This window comes from Physcomitrium patens, chromosome 15, assembly GCF_059467195.1.
Source record: "Physcomitrium patens ecotype Gransden chromosome 15, ASM5946719v1, whole genome shotgun sequence".
Lineage (NCBI taxonomy): Eukaryota > Viridiplantae > Streptophyta > Bryopsida > Funariales > Funariaceae > Physcomitrium > Physcomitrium patens.
The window spans coordinates 7,524,724-7,540,214 of NC_143424.1; the positions used below are offsets into that span (position 1 = coordinate 7,524,724).

The 15,491-nt window shown below is 31.2% G+C and overlaps 1 long non-coding RNA gene and 3 other non-coding genes across 6 annotated transcripts; 2 read left to right on the forward strand and 2 right to left on the reverse strand.

Moving 5' to 3' along the window:
- Nucleotides 1-582: 582 nt before the first annotated feature.
- TRNAS-UGA (transfer RNA serine (anticodon UGA)) lies at nucleotides 583-664 on the forward strand. The gene has a single exon. It is a non-coding gene; the product is annotated as a tRNA-Ser (tRNA).
- A 5,085-nt stretch (nucleotides 665-5,749) lies between these two features.
- Nucleotides 5,750-5,831, reverse strand: TRNAS-UGA (transfer RNA serine (anticodon UGA)). The gene has a single exon. It is a non-coding gene; the product is annotated as a tRNA-Ser (tRNA).
- A 4,573-nt stretch (nucleotides 5,832-10,404) lies between these two features.
- LOC149987730 (uncharacterized) lies at nucleotides 10,405-12,082 on the forward strand. Of its 3 annotated transcripts, none has more exons than XR_016506658.1 (3): nucleotides 10,405-10,849; nucleotides 10,996-11,141; nucleotides 11,246-12,082. It is a non-coding gene; the product is annotated as an uncharacterized LOC149987730 (long non-coding RNA). The 3 variants fall into 3 exon arrangements; XR_016506659.1 differs by having other exon boundaries at nucleotides 10,405-10,740; XR_016506657.1 differs by having other exon boundaries at nucleotides 10,405-11,141.
- Nucleotides 10,479-10,550, reverse strand: TRNAC-GCA (transfer RNA cysteine (anticodon GCA)). The gene has a single exon. It is a non-coding gene; the product is annotated as a tRNA-Cys (tRNA).
- Nucleotides 12,083-15,491: the final 3,409 nt, after the last annotated feature.

Sequence of the window (15,491 nt, forward strand, 5' to 3'; positions counted from 1 at the left end):
CGTTCGGAGGGTTCTCCCGTGACAGCAGGGATCGTTCGGTCATGCGGCCTTCGGCATCGCCTTCCCTGTGATGTTTCTCCCAGGGATGGCATGACTGGTGAAGGGGGCTTGGTGCGGGGGCTCTGGAGTGTTGTTGATTGTGGGTGCAGTGAGTTTGTGGAATGCGAGTAACCAAGTGGCTCGGGAAATCTAGAGCTTTGGAGTTGTGCTACGGGATGGCGTCGACTCGGTGAACTGCGGGTGGTCGTGTTTTTCTTTGACAATTCACACAGATACGAGCTGAAGCAGATCACGGCGTGGAGGTTGTTGTGGTTTTGCTGGTTCTTGGTTGCCAGAGATGGTGCGGTGTGGCATGACGGAAACAACTGAATTTCGAAGGAGGGTTGATTTCATACGAGTCTGGGATGGAGTGATTTTTCGTTCAGGGACAGAGCATGCGATCGAATCTTTTGGTTGGTTGTCTGGTGAGCGTGCAAGGGCTTATGGCCACAGGTGATGAGCATGTGGATGCAGGAGGTGAAGGTGTTTGGAGATGAGTAATAGAATATAGAGGGAAATAGGAATGCTGTTGGCATCTGCCTCGTCAATTTGGCCGAGTGGTTAAGGCGACAGACTTGAAATCTGTTGGGGTTCCCCCGCGCAGGTTCGAACCCTGCAGTTGACGTTTTGTATCCACTACACACTTGTATTTTGGCTCGTATTGGAGGCTCAGGAACCCCTTCCTTCGTGGTTGCTTTGGTGAGACTTCTGCACAGCATGCTCTGAGTGGCCGTACAAATCAAATACTTATTGTATTTAGACCTTGGCATGTTCGTACCACGTAAGGTCCTGCTGCTGCCACCATTTTCCTCCCTCAGCGATCTCATCCTAATCAAAGACATCCATTGGCAACTCTCTTTGTGCATTGCTTCATCCATCGAGTGTAAATTCCTCCTTTCTTCAGGCTCTTTGTTACACATGACAAACATCACTTTATTGCAGGAATCCATTCCTCACCCTAAGTGTCCAAGGTCCATTGTGACAATCTAATCTTTCTTATGTTCCTTAAGTCTAACCGACTCCCATGTTAGTCTTAGGTGCCTTTCACTCTTCACTTGCATTTGTCCTTCATCACTCGTTACTCATTAGAGAGTACTTCCATTCAAACTCACCTTTGGATTCAAGGATCTTTGCTTGGGATTTGCTGTGCCACCACCCAACCACTCCTTAAAGCATTCACCAAGGTAAATATATATTTAGGTCTTGAGACCTATTGTGAGTTACATTGGTTTGAAGATCACTTTAAATCAAGAGGTTTTTTCATTAATACAAAAATATGCTTAGTATCTTGATAAATATCTTTGGTGTAGAAACATTAATATCACAATTCATAAATTGAATTGATGAAAAACAAGTATGTCTTATTTCAATATGATTATTGTTGTTTAGATGGTTGTAAAATAAATTCTCCTATTGTAATTTAATATAATACACAATTGTTGCTTCTTATTCACGATATATATATATATATATATATATAGTTATTTATTTATTTAAAAAATATTATACATACTACCATTTTTATTATTTTATTTGTATTATTTTGTATCAATCTTATAATTTCTTCTTATATTATATCATCAAATATTAAACATATTTAAAATTACATTCATTGATCTATTTATATTTTTTTATGTTAATATTCATCACAAATATACATGTGTTATAGTTCAATTCAATTATTGGAAGCCAATCAATTCAATTATTTTAGTCAATTTCTACATGGTGCCTTAAATATATGTTGTTAGTATTAATTAATTTTTCTGTTTGACCATCATTCTTTAGATGCAAAATTTTAGTCATTATGCCCTCAATTCTAGACTTCTTCACTATATATTGCCAAAATATTGTATAGAATTGCATATTCATATTACTAAATATATTTTAAGATAATCTCTAATTATTTGACTATTTATCAAGAAATAATGTTGTTTTGATATTTATAATGATCTTAAATCTTTGATAAAAATGAATAGATTTATATTTATTTATTTATTTATTTATTTATTTTTGTTTTAAAGATTACTGATTGTCCTGCTTGAATATTTATATTTTTTTATATTCTCATATGAAATATTTTTTTAAAGAAAATGGACTACCTTTTTTTTTATAAAAATTTGATGTGATATTAAATGTTACAGATTTTGACTTATAGTTTTGTTGAAATTATCTATTATAGAGATAGAAGTAAAGTTTGTGGATTCTACATGAGGTAGAAGTGAAAATAGATTTGTAACTATTGCAAATCTTTATAAGCTTATCAACACTCTTACAGTAAACATTCCATATATTATTAATACCAACCATCAAATTGGTATATGTATGTGAATAGAAGAAGTTAATTATGAAGTCCAATATCTACACAAAGAAATTGTGTAATGGAAAGAAGCAAGTAGATCATCCTTACAAGCAAATCTAAAAACTCTTGCTACTACAAATATGAGGGAGGCAAAGATTAGTATTTAAAAGAATTTTGATGGAATAAGATGAAAAATTTAAAGATTTCTACAACATATCAAGCTCTATTTAAGATTACATCTTTTTTTATTGTCTTGATGGATTTACTTAGATTAAATTTATAGGCACATTCATATTTGGAAGGACGCTTTTTTAATTTGAGCATTTTATAAAGATGGATTTATGACTCGTATATATTCTTGATTTATTCTTGGAAGTATTTATCACCACATTTATAGAAAGTGATCAAAAAAATTAAATGAAGATAAAGACTTTTATTTTTATGACAAAGATTGCTATCAAAGTTAAGAACTCAAAGAAGATACATAAACAAGTCAAAAATAAATTAATGAGAGATGATAAAATAGAAATAAGAAAGTTAATGTATTTAATAAGAAATTGAAATGGCCATTGCCAAAGACTAAGATACTAGAGACTCTTACAACTAAACTAGAAATAAGAAAAGAATTGACAAGAGTGAAGAAGGTTTTACTATCTATCTAAGAGATACATGGTAACGTTCTATAAGACCTTGACAATGTATCCAATTTGCAAGATACATGTCTAACTTATAAGGCAAGTTTTTAGTACATATGCAACATAATTAGCTTGTTCTATAAGCTACTAATAAGTGTGATACATGGCTAACTTCTTGGCAAAGTTGCTAACTAATTAATCACCTATTAAGATATATAAAGGTGAAAATGCATCTATGAAGCTTTTAGGAAGCTTTTCTATAAGATATTATTAAATTAATTTACTTTTATATATTTCTACCTATTTATATTACTTAGATAATTATTAAAATAAATATGTTTGTGACATTATTTTTCTTTTTGGGGATGAGTTCCACAAAGAGTGGTAATCAAATATTGATGAAATCCAAGATGTGACAAATTATATTTGTCACATACTTTGATTGTTGTTTCTTTCAAAGATAGTTGATAGGTCCTCTCAACCATCAATAATATTTTATTTCAGGGCAAAAAGACCACCATATTATTTGATCATTTTTGAGACCTTTATAACTTCTTTCAAACAAAATATTGATTATGCCATCAAGAATAATTCTTACTTCCAATAAAATCACTAAACATCAAGAGTCTTTTTTAAGGTTATAGTATCAAACTTATTATAACTTTCCTTCCATTCAAGGAAGAACTAATCATTCTTGAAGCTCTTCATTTCAATCATGTCATCTTGAAGGTTGTGATAATTATAATGTCTCATCTAGTAAGTTAGCAAACAATGGCTCTTGAGTTGAATCTATTGGTTGATGATTCTTCATCTTTTTGATTGTATTAAAATACATAGAATTTATAATATTAAATTAAAGACAAGATATAATCTTCATTGAACATCTATTCTTTTATAGGGAAAAATTTCTTGATTCTTTATATCATGTATTGTAATTTATATCTAATCTTTGCCTCCCTCATATTTGTAGTAGCAAGAGTTTTTAGATTTGCTTGTAAGGATGATCTACTTGCTTCTTTCCATTACACAATTTCTTTGTGTAGATATTGGACTTCATAATTAACTTCTTCTATTCACATACATATACCAATTTGATGGTTGGTATTAATAATATATGGAATGTTTACTGTAAGAGTGTTGATAAGCTTATAAAGATTTGCAATAGTTACAAATCTATTTTCACTTCTACCTCATGTAGAATCCACAAACTTTACTTCTATCTCTATAATAGATAATTTCAACAAAACTATAAGTCAAAATCTGTAACATTTAATATCACATCAAATTTTTATAAAAAAAAAGGTAGTCCATTTTCTTTAAAAAAATATTTCATATGAGAATATAAAAAAATATAAATATTCAAGCAGGACAATCAGTAATCTTTAAAACAAAAATAAATAAATAAATAAATAAATAAATATAAATCTATTCATTTTTATCAAAGATTTAAGATCATTATAAATATCAAAACAACATTATTTCTTGATAAATAGTCAAATAATTAGAGATTATCTTAAAATATATTTAGTAATATGAATATGCAATTCTATACAATATTTTGGCAATATATAGTGAAGAAGTCTAGAATTGAGGGCATAATGACTAAAATTTTGCATCTAAAGAATGATGGTCAAACAGAAAAATTAATTAATACTAACAACATATATTTAAGGCACCATGTAGAAATTGACTAAAATAATTGAATTGATTGGCTTCCAATAATTGAATTGAACTATAACACATGTATATTTGTGATGAATATTAACATAAAAAAATATAAATAGATCAATGAATGTAATTTTAAATATGTTTAATATTTGATGATATAATATAAGAAGAAATTATAAGATTGATACAAAATAATACAAATAAAATAATAAAAATGGTAGTATGTATAATATTTTTTAAATAAATAAATAACTATATATATATATATATATATATATCGTGAATAAGAAGCAACAATTGTGTATTATATTAAATTACAATAGGAGAATTTATTTTACAACCATCTAAACAACAATAATCATATTGAAATAAGACATACTTGTTTTTCATCAATTCAATTTATGAATTGTGATATTAATGTTTCTACACCAAAGATATTTATCAAGATACTAAGCATATTTTTGTATTAATGAAAAAACCTCTTGATTTAAAGTGATCTTCAAACCAATGTAACTCACAATAGGTCTCAAGACCTAAATATATATTTACCTTGGTGAATGCTTTAAGGAGTGGTTGGGTGGTGGCACAGCAAATCCCAAGCAAAGATCCTTGAATCCAAAGGTGAGTTTGAATGGAAGTACTCTCTAATGAGTAACGAGTGATGAAGGACAAATGCAAGTGAAGAGTGAAAGGCACCTAAGACTAACATGGGAGTCGGTTAGACTTAAGGAACATAAGAAAGATTAGATTGTCACAATGGACCTTGGACACTTAGGGTGAGGAATGGATTCCTGCAATAAAGTGATGTTTGTCATGTGTAACAAAGAGCCTGAAGAAAGGAGGAATTTACACTCGATGGATGAAGCAATGCACAAAGAGAGTTGCCAATGGATGTCTTTGATTAGGATGAGATCGCTGAGGGAGGAAAATGGTGGCAGCAGCAGGACCTTACGTGGTACGAACATGCCAAGGTCTAAATACAATAAGTATTTGATTTGTACGGCCACTCAGAGCATGCTGTGCAGAAGTCTCACCAAAGCAACCACGAAGGAAGGGGTTCCTGAGCCTCCAATACGAGCCAAAATACAAGTGTGTAGTGGATACAAAACGTCAACTGCAGGGTTCGAACCTGCGCGGGGGAACCCCAACAGATTTCAAGTCTGTCGCCTTAACCACTCGGCCAAATTGACGAGGCAGATGCCAACAGCATTCCTATTTCCCTCTATATTCTATTACTCATCTCCAAACACCTTCACCTCCTGCATCCACATGCTCATCACCTGTGGCCATAAGCCCTTGCACGCTCACCAGACAACCAACCAAAAGATTCGATCGCATGCTCTGTCCCTGAACGAAAAATCACTCCATCCCAGACTCGTATGAAATCAACCCTCCTTCGAAATTCAGTTGTTTCCGTCATGCCACACCGCACCATCTCTGGCAACCAAGAACCAGCAAAACCACAACAACCTCCACGCCGTGATCTGCTTCAGCTCGTATCTGTGTGAATTGTCAAAGAAAAACACGACCACCCGCAGTTCACCGAGTCGACGCCATCCCGTAGCACAACTCCAAAGCTCTAGATTTCCCGAGCCACTTGGTTACTCGCATTCCACAAACTCACTGCACCCACAATCAACAACACTCCAGAGCCCCCGCACCAAGCCCCCTTCACCAGTCATGCCATCCCTGGGAGAAACATCACAGGGAAGGCGATGCCGAAGGCCGCATGACCGAACGATCCCTGCTGTCACGGGAGAACCCTCCGAACGCGACTTCGGCGGCGAACTGGGACACAGAAACGTCTGTTGGGCCAGCGAGCGCCCGCACAATTCGAGAACGACTTCCCGATGGGAACGCCATCGGAACGTGTCGTGAATCTGGAGAGGTCCAACAGAGGGACGTGAAGGGACGGTCCATTGTTCTTCATTGCAAAGCAACAATTTTCAGTATTTCAACCTCAAAGTTTCGGCAAGACGCAAATTTCCATTCTTGTTATTTTTCCCTTCATGAAAAAATGTGTACAACAGTTCATAAATATTTGAAAACATGCATTGTGACATGAGCTGGTGCAGAGATCTTACACACACATTATAGAAAAATTAAATTTTATAAGAAATGATCTTACTAATCTATAATATGGCATCGTTCATCATTCTTCCGAATTATGACTGAAAAACCCTACGATGTAAGTCTAGAAACCCCCAACATCCATGCACTAGGGTTTAGAATTAAAAGAAATGGATTTTTATATTTATATGGCATAATTGATAAGTTTTTTGTGATGAAATATGCTTGGTGTGATGTTCTTTAATAGTTAACCATTCTCCAAAAAGAATTAGTGATCTTCACAACAAAATATATTGTGCAAAAAAAGAGTGTTTGTGTGCATATATTTAAGACTACTTTTTGATATGATAACTACTACAAAGCTAAATAATCTACAAAATTTGGAAAGTAGAAGTATTTATTGCAAGAACAATATTCAACCTACTTTTGAAAGAAACATAAAGATGTGGCAAAGAAAACCTTGTCAATTTATGAAAGAAACCAAACCAAAAAACATATAAATATATCTCAAAATTCATAATGATATAATCTTCTTGATTAATATGAAGAATAGGCATGAAATTAGAACAAAAATAATTCTTGAATTGTTTCAAAACTTTTGTTGGTGAAATTAAGGTTATGAATGTTTTGCCCTTATATCATTACTATGGCATATAAACTTTATGTATACTTTTTTAAGAGATTTTATTGAAACTATAAAATATTATACAATTCCAAAAAATATTCTATAAAGAAATATCTTCAAGACTATGGAAGTTTTTAAAATATTATAAAAAATCGGAAAATTTCTAAGAAGATTTTAGAAGATTTTTAGAATCCTCTAAAATACTATAGAATCTTTAAGAAGCATTAAGAGTGCTATACAACTTATACAATTATTTTTTTTAAAAATTCTAAAATAAATAAAAGAGATTTCAAGACCATAATATATTGTGATTTTACGAAGCTTTTAGTTTTAGAAAAACCAAAATTGAGAATAAATAAGTAGAATATTGATTATTTTTTTTTATCAAAGAAGGAAGTTAGTCTAAACCAAACTTCTCATCTTAGTGAGTTGTTTATTGGCTAAACCTTCTATAAAATAGAGACTCCATACTATTAGGCCTACAAAACATATGACTTAATATACCAATAGTAGCAACCTACTTTACTACCAAATAGATTAAGGCCAAACCACCAAATATAAGTATAATAATTACAACTATTAAATTATAATATATATATATATATATATATATGTATATTAAATTTAGATTTGTGTTTAAAATTTAAGATAATCAAAGCATTTATATATATGTATGGAGAAACCTTTATACATATATTATCAAACAAACAAGTTGGTGGATTATTCACTTGAAATACTTAAATATTATTTGCAAACATAGAGTTGGTGTCTTTTGATTGATGTAGTAAGATGATGCCTTCTACTTTGTTCTTTTTATTGTCTAATATATGCCCTAATATAGCTATTACAAAGAGGAATAAGTATGGTATTGGAAGCATCTTTAGTGGACCAATATTTCCAAGGTAAAAATTAGCCCATGTTTTCCATTAATAGTAATTAAGGCTACCACTTCTATAATAAGTGACATCACTATTTCAATCCATTTGCTTATAAATGCTAATTGTATCATTGTTGTTTTTAGGAAGGTCCAACTAATGCAATCAAATGTCTTTTCAAAATTTAAAAATATCTTGATTATTTTCTTTTACTCAAGTCATTGCTTCCATCACTAGGAATACATTGTAAAATATGTATTGTCTTCTTATGATTCTTGTTTGAATTGTGAGAATCCATCTAGGCAAGTTTGGTATTAATTGTTTTTTCAATATTTTTTCTATGATCTAATAAATTTGATTCAAAAGAAAAATTGAAAAATAATTTGTAATTAAATGTAAGTCACTTAATTTTGGAATTAATATAATATTACTAATATTGAGTTTAGAAAAGAGTCTTTTTATTAATAGGACTTCTTGTACCAGTTCTACCACATCTGCTCATATGTCAAACCAGCATTGTTGGAAAACTTTTGACAATACCATGTCCAACCCAAGTGATTTTTCTTTGAGTAGATCTTTTATTGTTATTTTTATCTCTTTTGTTATTGTGTCATATTCCATGTCTTTATTTTCTGCTTCTATAGCTAATTTTGGCAAACTAGAAAAGCACCTTCTTCAAGCTACATTGTTTGTTTCTACCTCTATATCTTTTGTATATAGTTTTTTTTTTTTTAAATGTTTGTGTATAAATAGGGATGTCTTTTAAGTGAGACAATATACAACCACTATTGTTAAACTCCTAGATTTCTATCTTTCAATATTGTGCTCTATAGTGTTTTAAGAATTCTAAATTTTAGTAATTTCCTACCATAATCTATTTAGCTCAAAAGGAGTTGCATTGTTTTTCCAAGTGTTTATGGCAAATTTTCTGTAGTTGTAATTGAACTAAGTTGGATTGTTGTCTGGTCTTGTCAATTTTTTTGGAGTAGTTTTATTGTGGGTAGTTTTATTAATTGGAATTGATCTTGTTGTTTCTTGATTTATACTGTTAGCCTTGTTGCATGTGGTGTCAAACCATGTTCATTTCCCAGATTACTTGGGTTGTGGAGTTTTGGTGTAGATAGGTCATCTATTATTTGTTTTGAGTTGCTCGTTGTTATAGTTTCTTGTGTAGGTGTTTGGGGGTTGAGGGTGTATGTTAATTGTGGCTCTGAATCCTCTTGTTTTGTGTGTTAATTGTCCTCGCTTGCCACCAAGGTTGCACAACAAGAGTCTTTTCTATGAAGGTTGATAACATCCTTTGAAAGGAGAAGAGGGCATGGCCGATGTTCTCTTATTGGTGGAAAGTGAAGAAGTTGAAGTTTGAAGCTCTCTTTTGATCGTTTTTCTAAGGAGTTGAGGCTAAAAAAGCTTCCAGAGTTAATTTGGTCTTTTCAAGAATCTATGGCCAAGTTTGGGATTAAAGAGCTTACTTGATGGTTTTGGTTGTTGTTTTATTTCTAGTAACTTGTCGTTGTCCATCTTTGTTCTCTTGCTCTAGCCTAGTGATGTATTCCTTGTCGCTTGCATTTGTACCTTGTAAGTACATATGTATCCTAAACAACTTAAATCCAACCAATTAAAAAAAATGTCTTCATTTGAAGCTGTGTGTATTGGAATTAAACAATTAAGAAAAAGAACATGAAAGTCAAGTAAGAGACCATTTTATTACAATTTAAATTATAGCATCCTAATTCAATTTAGGGAGGATGGTGTGTTAAAACACAATGTTATCTTATAGACACTTCAATATGCAAATTATTTGTGGGTCTATTAAATAGAAGGTGATAACAATTCCAACAAAATAGAACATGTAGAGTTCTTATTCAGGTTGGTCATAGCAAACCAACTCAACAAGGCAAAACACACTATTTTTCATTGCTGAATCCACCAATATTCAAATAAAAACAAATAAAAAAGTGAAGTTAAGCTCGGCATAAGACACTTCAGGTCAGAACGATCCAAGAGACAACAAACTCTGTGTAAAAGATCTGACAACATCGGACTTTTCAGACACTTCAGGTCAGAACGATCCAAGAGACAACAAACTCTGTGTAAAAGATCTGACAACATCGGACTTTTCAAGAACCGACGATCACCCCATGCTGGGGAGGGGGGGTATAAAGTACTCAACTAGAACATTTAAAACTTGTGTTCAGAGGTGCGCAAACGATCTCGAACAGTTTCGGCACCAAGTCTTAAGAGGTTCACTGAAGATGTGGGGTGTGAGGGGGCAAGCGGGGTTGAACCGCTGACCTATCGGACTGCAGCCGATTGCTCTGCCACTGAGCTATACCCCCGGCGGAACCGACTCCAACGGATCTGTCTGGATTCTTCGGGTTTTCATTTAGTATTTGAAAGTGTATTTCTTAGTAAATACTATATTTCATTGTCGTCTCTCACTAAGAGAGAAGCAATTACTGGAGGGTTATGTGAAGTTTTAGAAGCTTTGGAAGCTTGTCTGCTCCACTGAAGCGCAGCGAAGCGAAGGTGGGAATTTCCCACGCACCTGCTCTCGCTCCTACATTTCGTTCGTCTTTCTCGCGGGCTTTCGATTTGTGCTTCCGGTGGCGGCGTCGCTTTTGCGGCGTTTGACGCGGTAGGCTTTGTCGGAATGGTGTTTGGGCTGACCATGTTTTGGGGGGATTTTGATGGAAGAAGCGGATGATGTGGACCAAGAGTTGGTCGAGATTTGAGTGAGCGTTGGGATTGAGATGCTGTTCGCGTTTTGTGAGGTGGGCTCAGAGCTCGGGCGATTGAATTAGTTTGGAAAAATCGGAGGATTTTCGGATCGGAGTGTGTGAATGTAGAGGAGCTCGTGCTCGTGCTCCTGCTTATGCAATGGCGTATTATTCGTATTCTCCTGATCTCATGAAGCGTCTCAAGGAGGAGTGAGTGGCGCTTTCTTTCCTTTCCTTGACGTGTCTCCGTGTTTATTGTTTTCTTGGTTTTGTTGTTGTTTGTGATCATAACGTGAATACGGTGGGGTATGCAGGTTTGTTAGTAATTTGGAGGGTACCACGATGCGGGAGATCGCCGCCATGTCTGCATTGTTTCCGGTAGGTCTTTTTTTACCCCAGTTCATGAATCGAGTATGGCAATACAGCGCTTGGTTATCCTTTTCTGTGCCTGAACCAGCTCTCAAATATTCATTGAGGTGGTCGGAGTTATCGCTGCTTGATATGATTGAGATTAATTTTCTGCCATAGTATATGGCTAGTTCGTGCATTTCGTGCATAGAATGCTTTTTCGTCTTTTGAGTGGTTTATTTGCAACCGCTGTGGTTTTTGAAATTCTTAGGTATGACCTTTTTGTTGACTAATTTCATTGATTAAAACTGAAGTTACTGTTGGAATAGTTTTTGTCATTTGTTTTGTTGTTTTTTCATTTTATAATATTTTTTGTGGCTAAGTTAAGGTATATTTCTTTATTGAAGTATATGTATATATATTTTTTTATATATGTGTTTTCTTATTTTATTATTGTAGTGTTATTGAGGTATTGTCTGTAATTTATCTCTCTTTCTTTGTAACGCTATGTATTTTATTCTCATTAGGTTATTAGTTTGCTGTATTTTTTATTTTAATTTTTGTAGAATTTATTTATTAATTCATAAAACTGTTGTGTAGAGAAATTACGCAATGAGGTGCTAGTAAATTTTTTTGTTGAACTAATTTGTGTTGACTTTTCTAATACACTTTTTTAGTTATTTCAGGCCTCTACATTTTGCTTCTAAATATAAGAGCATAACATATTGCAGAATAGTGTTCTTAAAAATGTGAAGATGATACATTATACATTTAATTGCAAAGATTACTGTAATTAATTTTGATTTTCGGTGTACACATCATACTTGATTATATTTCAAATTTTGATTGAATCGAAATTGTTGAATTATTGTAAATGTGTTGAACAATAACATGGTTTTGTCATATTAGTTATAGACATCCGAGATTGTTAAAGGATGATTTTACCGTATTTGTTTTAAATATAAGTTATGCCATGAAAAAGTTCTTAATTTTATGTTCTGGGTCTATTTAACTTGTGTATCAGTATGGTGTATTGCACAAATTCCTTCATAATTGTTATATCTAGAATTGTAAAAAGAGAAAAAAAATAAAATTAGATATATATATATATATATGTGTAAAGTGAAGAAAATGATATGGTACATCTCATTAAAAAGAAACTGTATTACATATGCATTTAAAAAACTTGATATTATTATTTTCAAAGATTAATATATATAAATATATATATATTAGTATTTTGTTTTCTTAATTTTTTGAGTCAAATTATCCTCATCATCTTTTTATTTATCTCATTCTGTTCTTTACTTCTTTTTTTTATAAAAATTATTTGTTTTAAAGACCTAGAAATTAAATTAGACAAATTATATAAATAATTATAGAATTTAAATTTTTTCTTATGCTGATTCAATATCATCTTTTCTTATTTATATTTATATTTTTTATTTTTTCAGTTTACATATTTTAACATATGTTTATTCATTACTTTTTTACAATTTGTCCATTAGTTTTTTTTTTTTTTTTTTTTTTTTTTTTTTTTTTTTTTTTTGTAATTATTTCTGAAAGTTCTTTTAGATTTCTTATAGAATTAATAAGTTGATACTAGATCTAGTTAACTTTGCTTAACAATTTGATATCTATTTGTTTTTACTATTAATTGTAGATTAAAGTTTTATAGTAATTGAAAAAAAAATCGGTATTTTTTTTCTATATTTAGCTTATTAAATTTGAATAATAATATACTACAAGCTTTTTTAATTGAATTACCAAATTTTTATTTGTTTTTTAGATCTTAGGTACATTTTTGGAATACTAATTGTTTATTAATTATTAATAATTTACTATGTTCATATATGTATATATATATATATATATATATATAATTGTGTTTAAATCTTGAATAATTTAAATGCATATAGATTTTGTTGTAGTATATTTGGTTATTTTTAATGAGATCGCTATATGGACATCTACCTTTTACTAAGTGGTTCTTCTTGTGCTTCACATCTTTCTTTTCATGTAGTAAATTTCTTGTACATACAAGAAAAGTTTTAGGAATAAATACATTGTTACAGATCTATAAGTAATAAATTAGATTGTTTTAAATCCAATGATAAAAATAATGAGATGTATTATAATTTTTTTAAAAATTTAATATAATATTTGTGAAAAAAATGCTATGAGATTTTCTACACAAGTCTTTTATTATAATTTTTTTATAATGTCTTTATTACAAATTAGAGTTCTTTTGTGTACATGTGTGGGTGCATGGTATTATGGATGTCCACCAAATAAAAAAGAGATGTCTTATTGGACATTCTTGTTCATTGATTCGTTTCCCAACATTCTCATGACTAACTTGCCTTTTGGTGAATACAACTTCAGTTACACTGCCTATATACATACATGTATAGGGAATTGTTAATGCTATATCTTTAATTGATATCGTTACAACCTAATAAATACATGCTACAATTGCAATGTTCAATGGGTGCAACCCCCCTTAATTAATATGCATATATATATTTTAGAGAAGTAGTAAAAAAACAAAGGAAGTTATATAAAAATATATATTATTATAATATAAATAAAATAACTTAATTTAATATAAAAAATATTACTTTTTGAAATAATATGTTTGGAAAAGTCATGTAATACTAAGCTCAAAGAAATATATGGTATTCAAACCAATTGGCTCACTTTTTGCTACTATTATCTTATAATTTTTTTAAAGTTGCGAGGTATTAGTAGTCCAACATGTAGCATACATTTACAAATGAAAATATATGAAAGCATAAGATTTTAAACCAAGTTTATAATATTTTAATTTTTAATGATAATTTTTATATTGATATTGTTTATAAAGTAACTTACTTTATTGCTTTTATTTTTTTGATGAATATATTAATTATAATTACATCTTGTAAGAATCATAAAATATTGCCACAGGTGATGAGCATGTGGATGCAGGAGGTGAAGGTGTTTGGAGATGAGTAATAGAATATAGAGGGAAATAGGAATGCTGTTGGCATCTGCCTCGTCAATTTGGCCGAGTGGTTAAGGCGACAGACTTGAAATCTGTTGGGGTTCCCCCGCGCAAGTTTGGACCCTACAGCTGACGATATGACAAGATTCAATTATTGTGTTATACTTCTATTTTTTATCATTTACCATCATTAGCAATAACATCCTAATCAATTGTCCTAATGGCAACTCACCTTCTACTCTTATTGCGCATCGCTTCATCCATTGAGTGTCAATTCTTCCTTTCTTCAGGTTGACAAAACATAACTTCATTGTGGAAATCCATTATTTCTTCATTGAATTTCTACTTTTTTAAAATTTTTTTTACCTCTATTTTTTTCTTTTGTAAAAACATCACACTACGTCACTTAGATGCCACACTAGGTTGTGACTTTCTTTTAATTGCTATTAAGATAATTTTAAGCTATTAAACTTGTATCTAGAATATATCTTGTTTTGAATCCTTTGTGCTTTTTTAACATAAATAATTGCATATGTAGTAAATTTTTTGACACCAATTCTTAATCTATGAGATGCATTAGGATTAGTTTTAATAGGATGAAGGGAGGAATTTTAATAAAGAATTTCTAGTTAAGGTAGGCAATCCATTTTCAATAACTTATGTATTTTTGCATGTATGCAATAAGTGTAAAAATGCAAGAAAAACATCTCTATGTGGGAAATAAAAATCAAGAGGATTCAAGGTGTTTTCAAAAATTTTAGTCTAAAAAAGGAATTTATATAAATATTTTAGCTGAAGATTATTTTTGACCTAAATTCGATATATTGTCAAGGATAAGAATTCGATAAAAACAAACAAATAAGTGAGACTCTCTCAAAGAATATGACAAAATAAAAATAAAGAAATATGTATATTAAAAAAAAACTAGAATGGCTATTACCACAAGACAAGAAAACTAGAGGCTCTCGAAATTAGACTAGAAATAAGAAAGGAGTTGACAAGAGTGAAAAAGGCTTTATTCTTGCTTCTATATATACTATCTACCTAAGATCTATGTGGTGACATTCTAAAGGACATCCAAAAATATGTTGACTTTGCATGATACATATCTTAACTTGCAAAGCAAGTTTCTATATGGGTGCTATATAATTAGCTTATTTCACAAGCTACCAATATATGTGATATGTGGTTAGCTTGTTGATCAAGTTTTTAATCTACTAATCAAC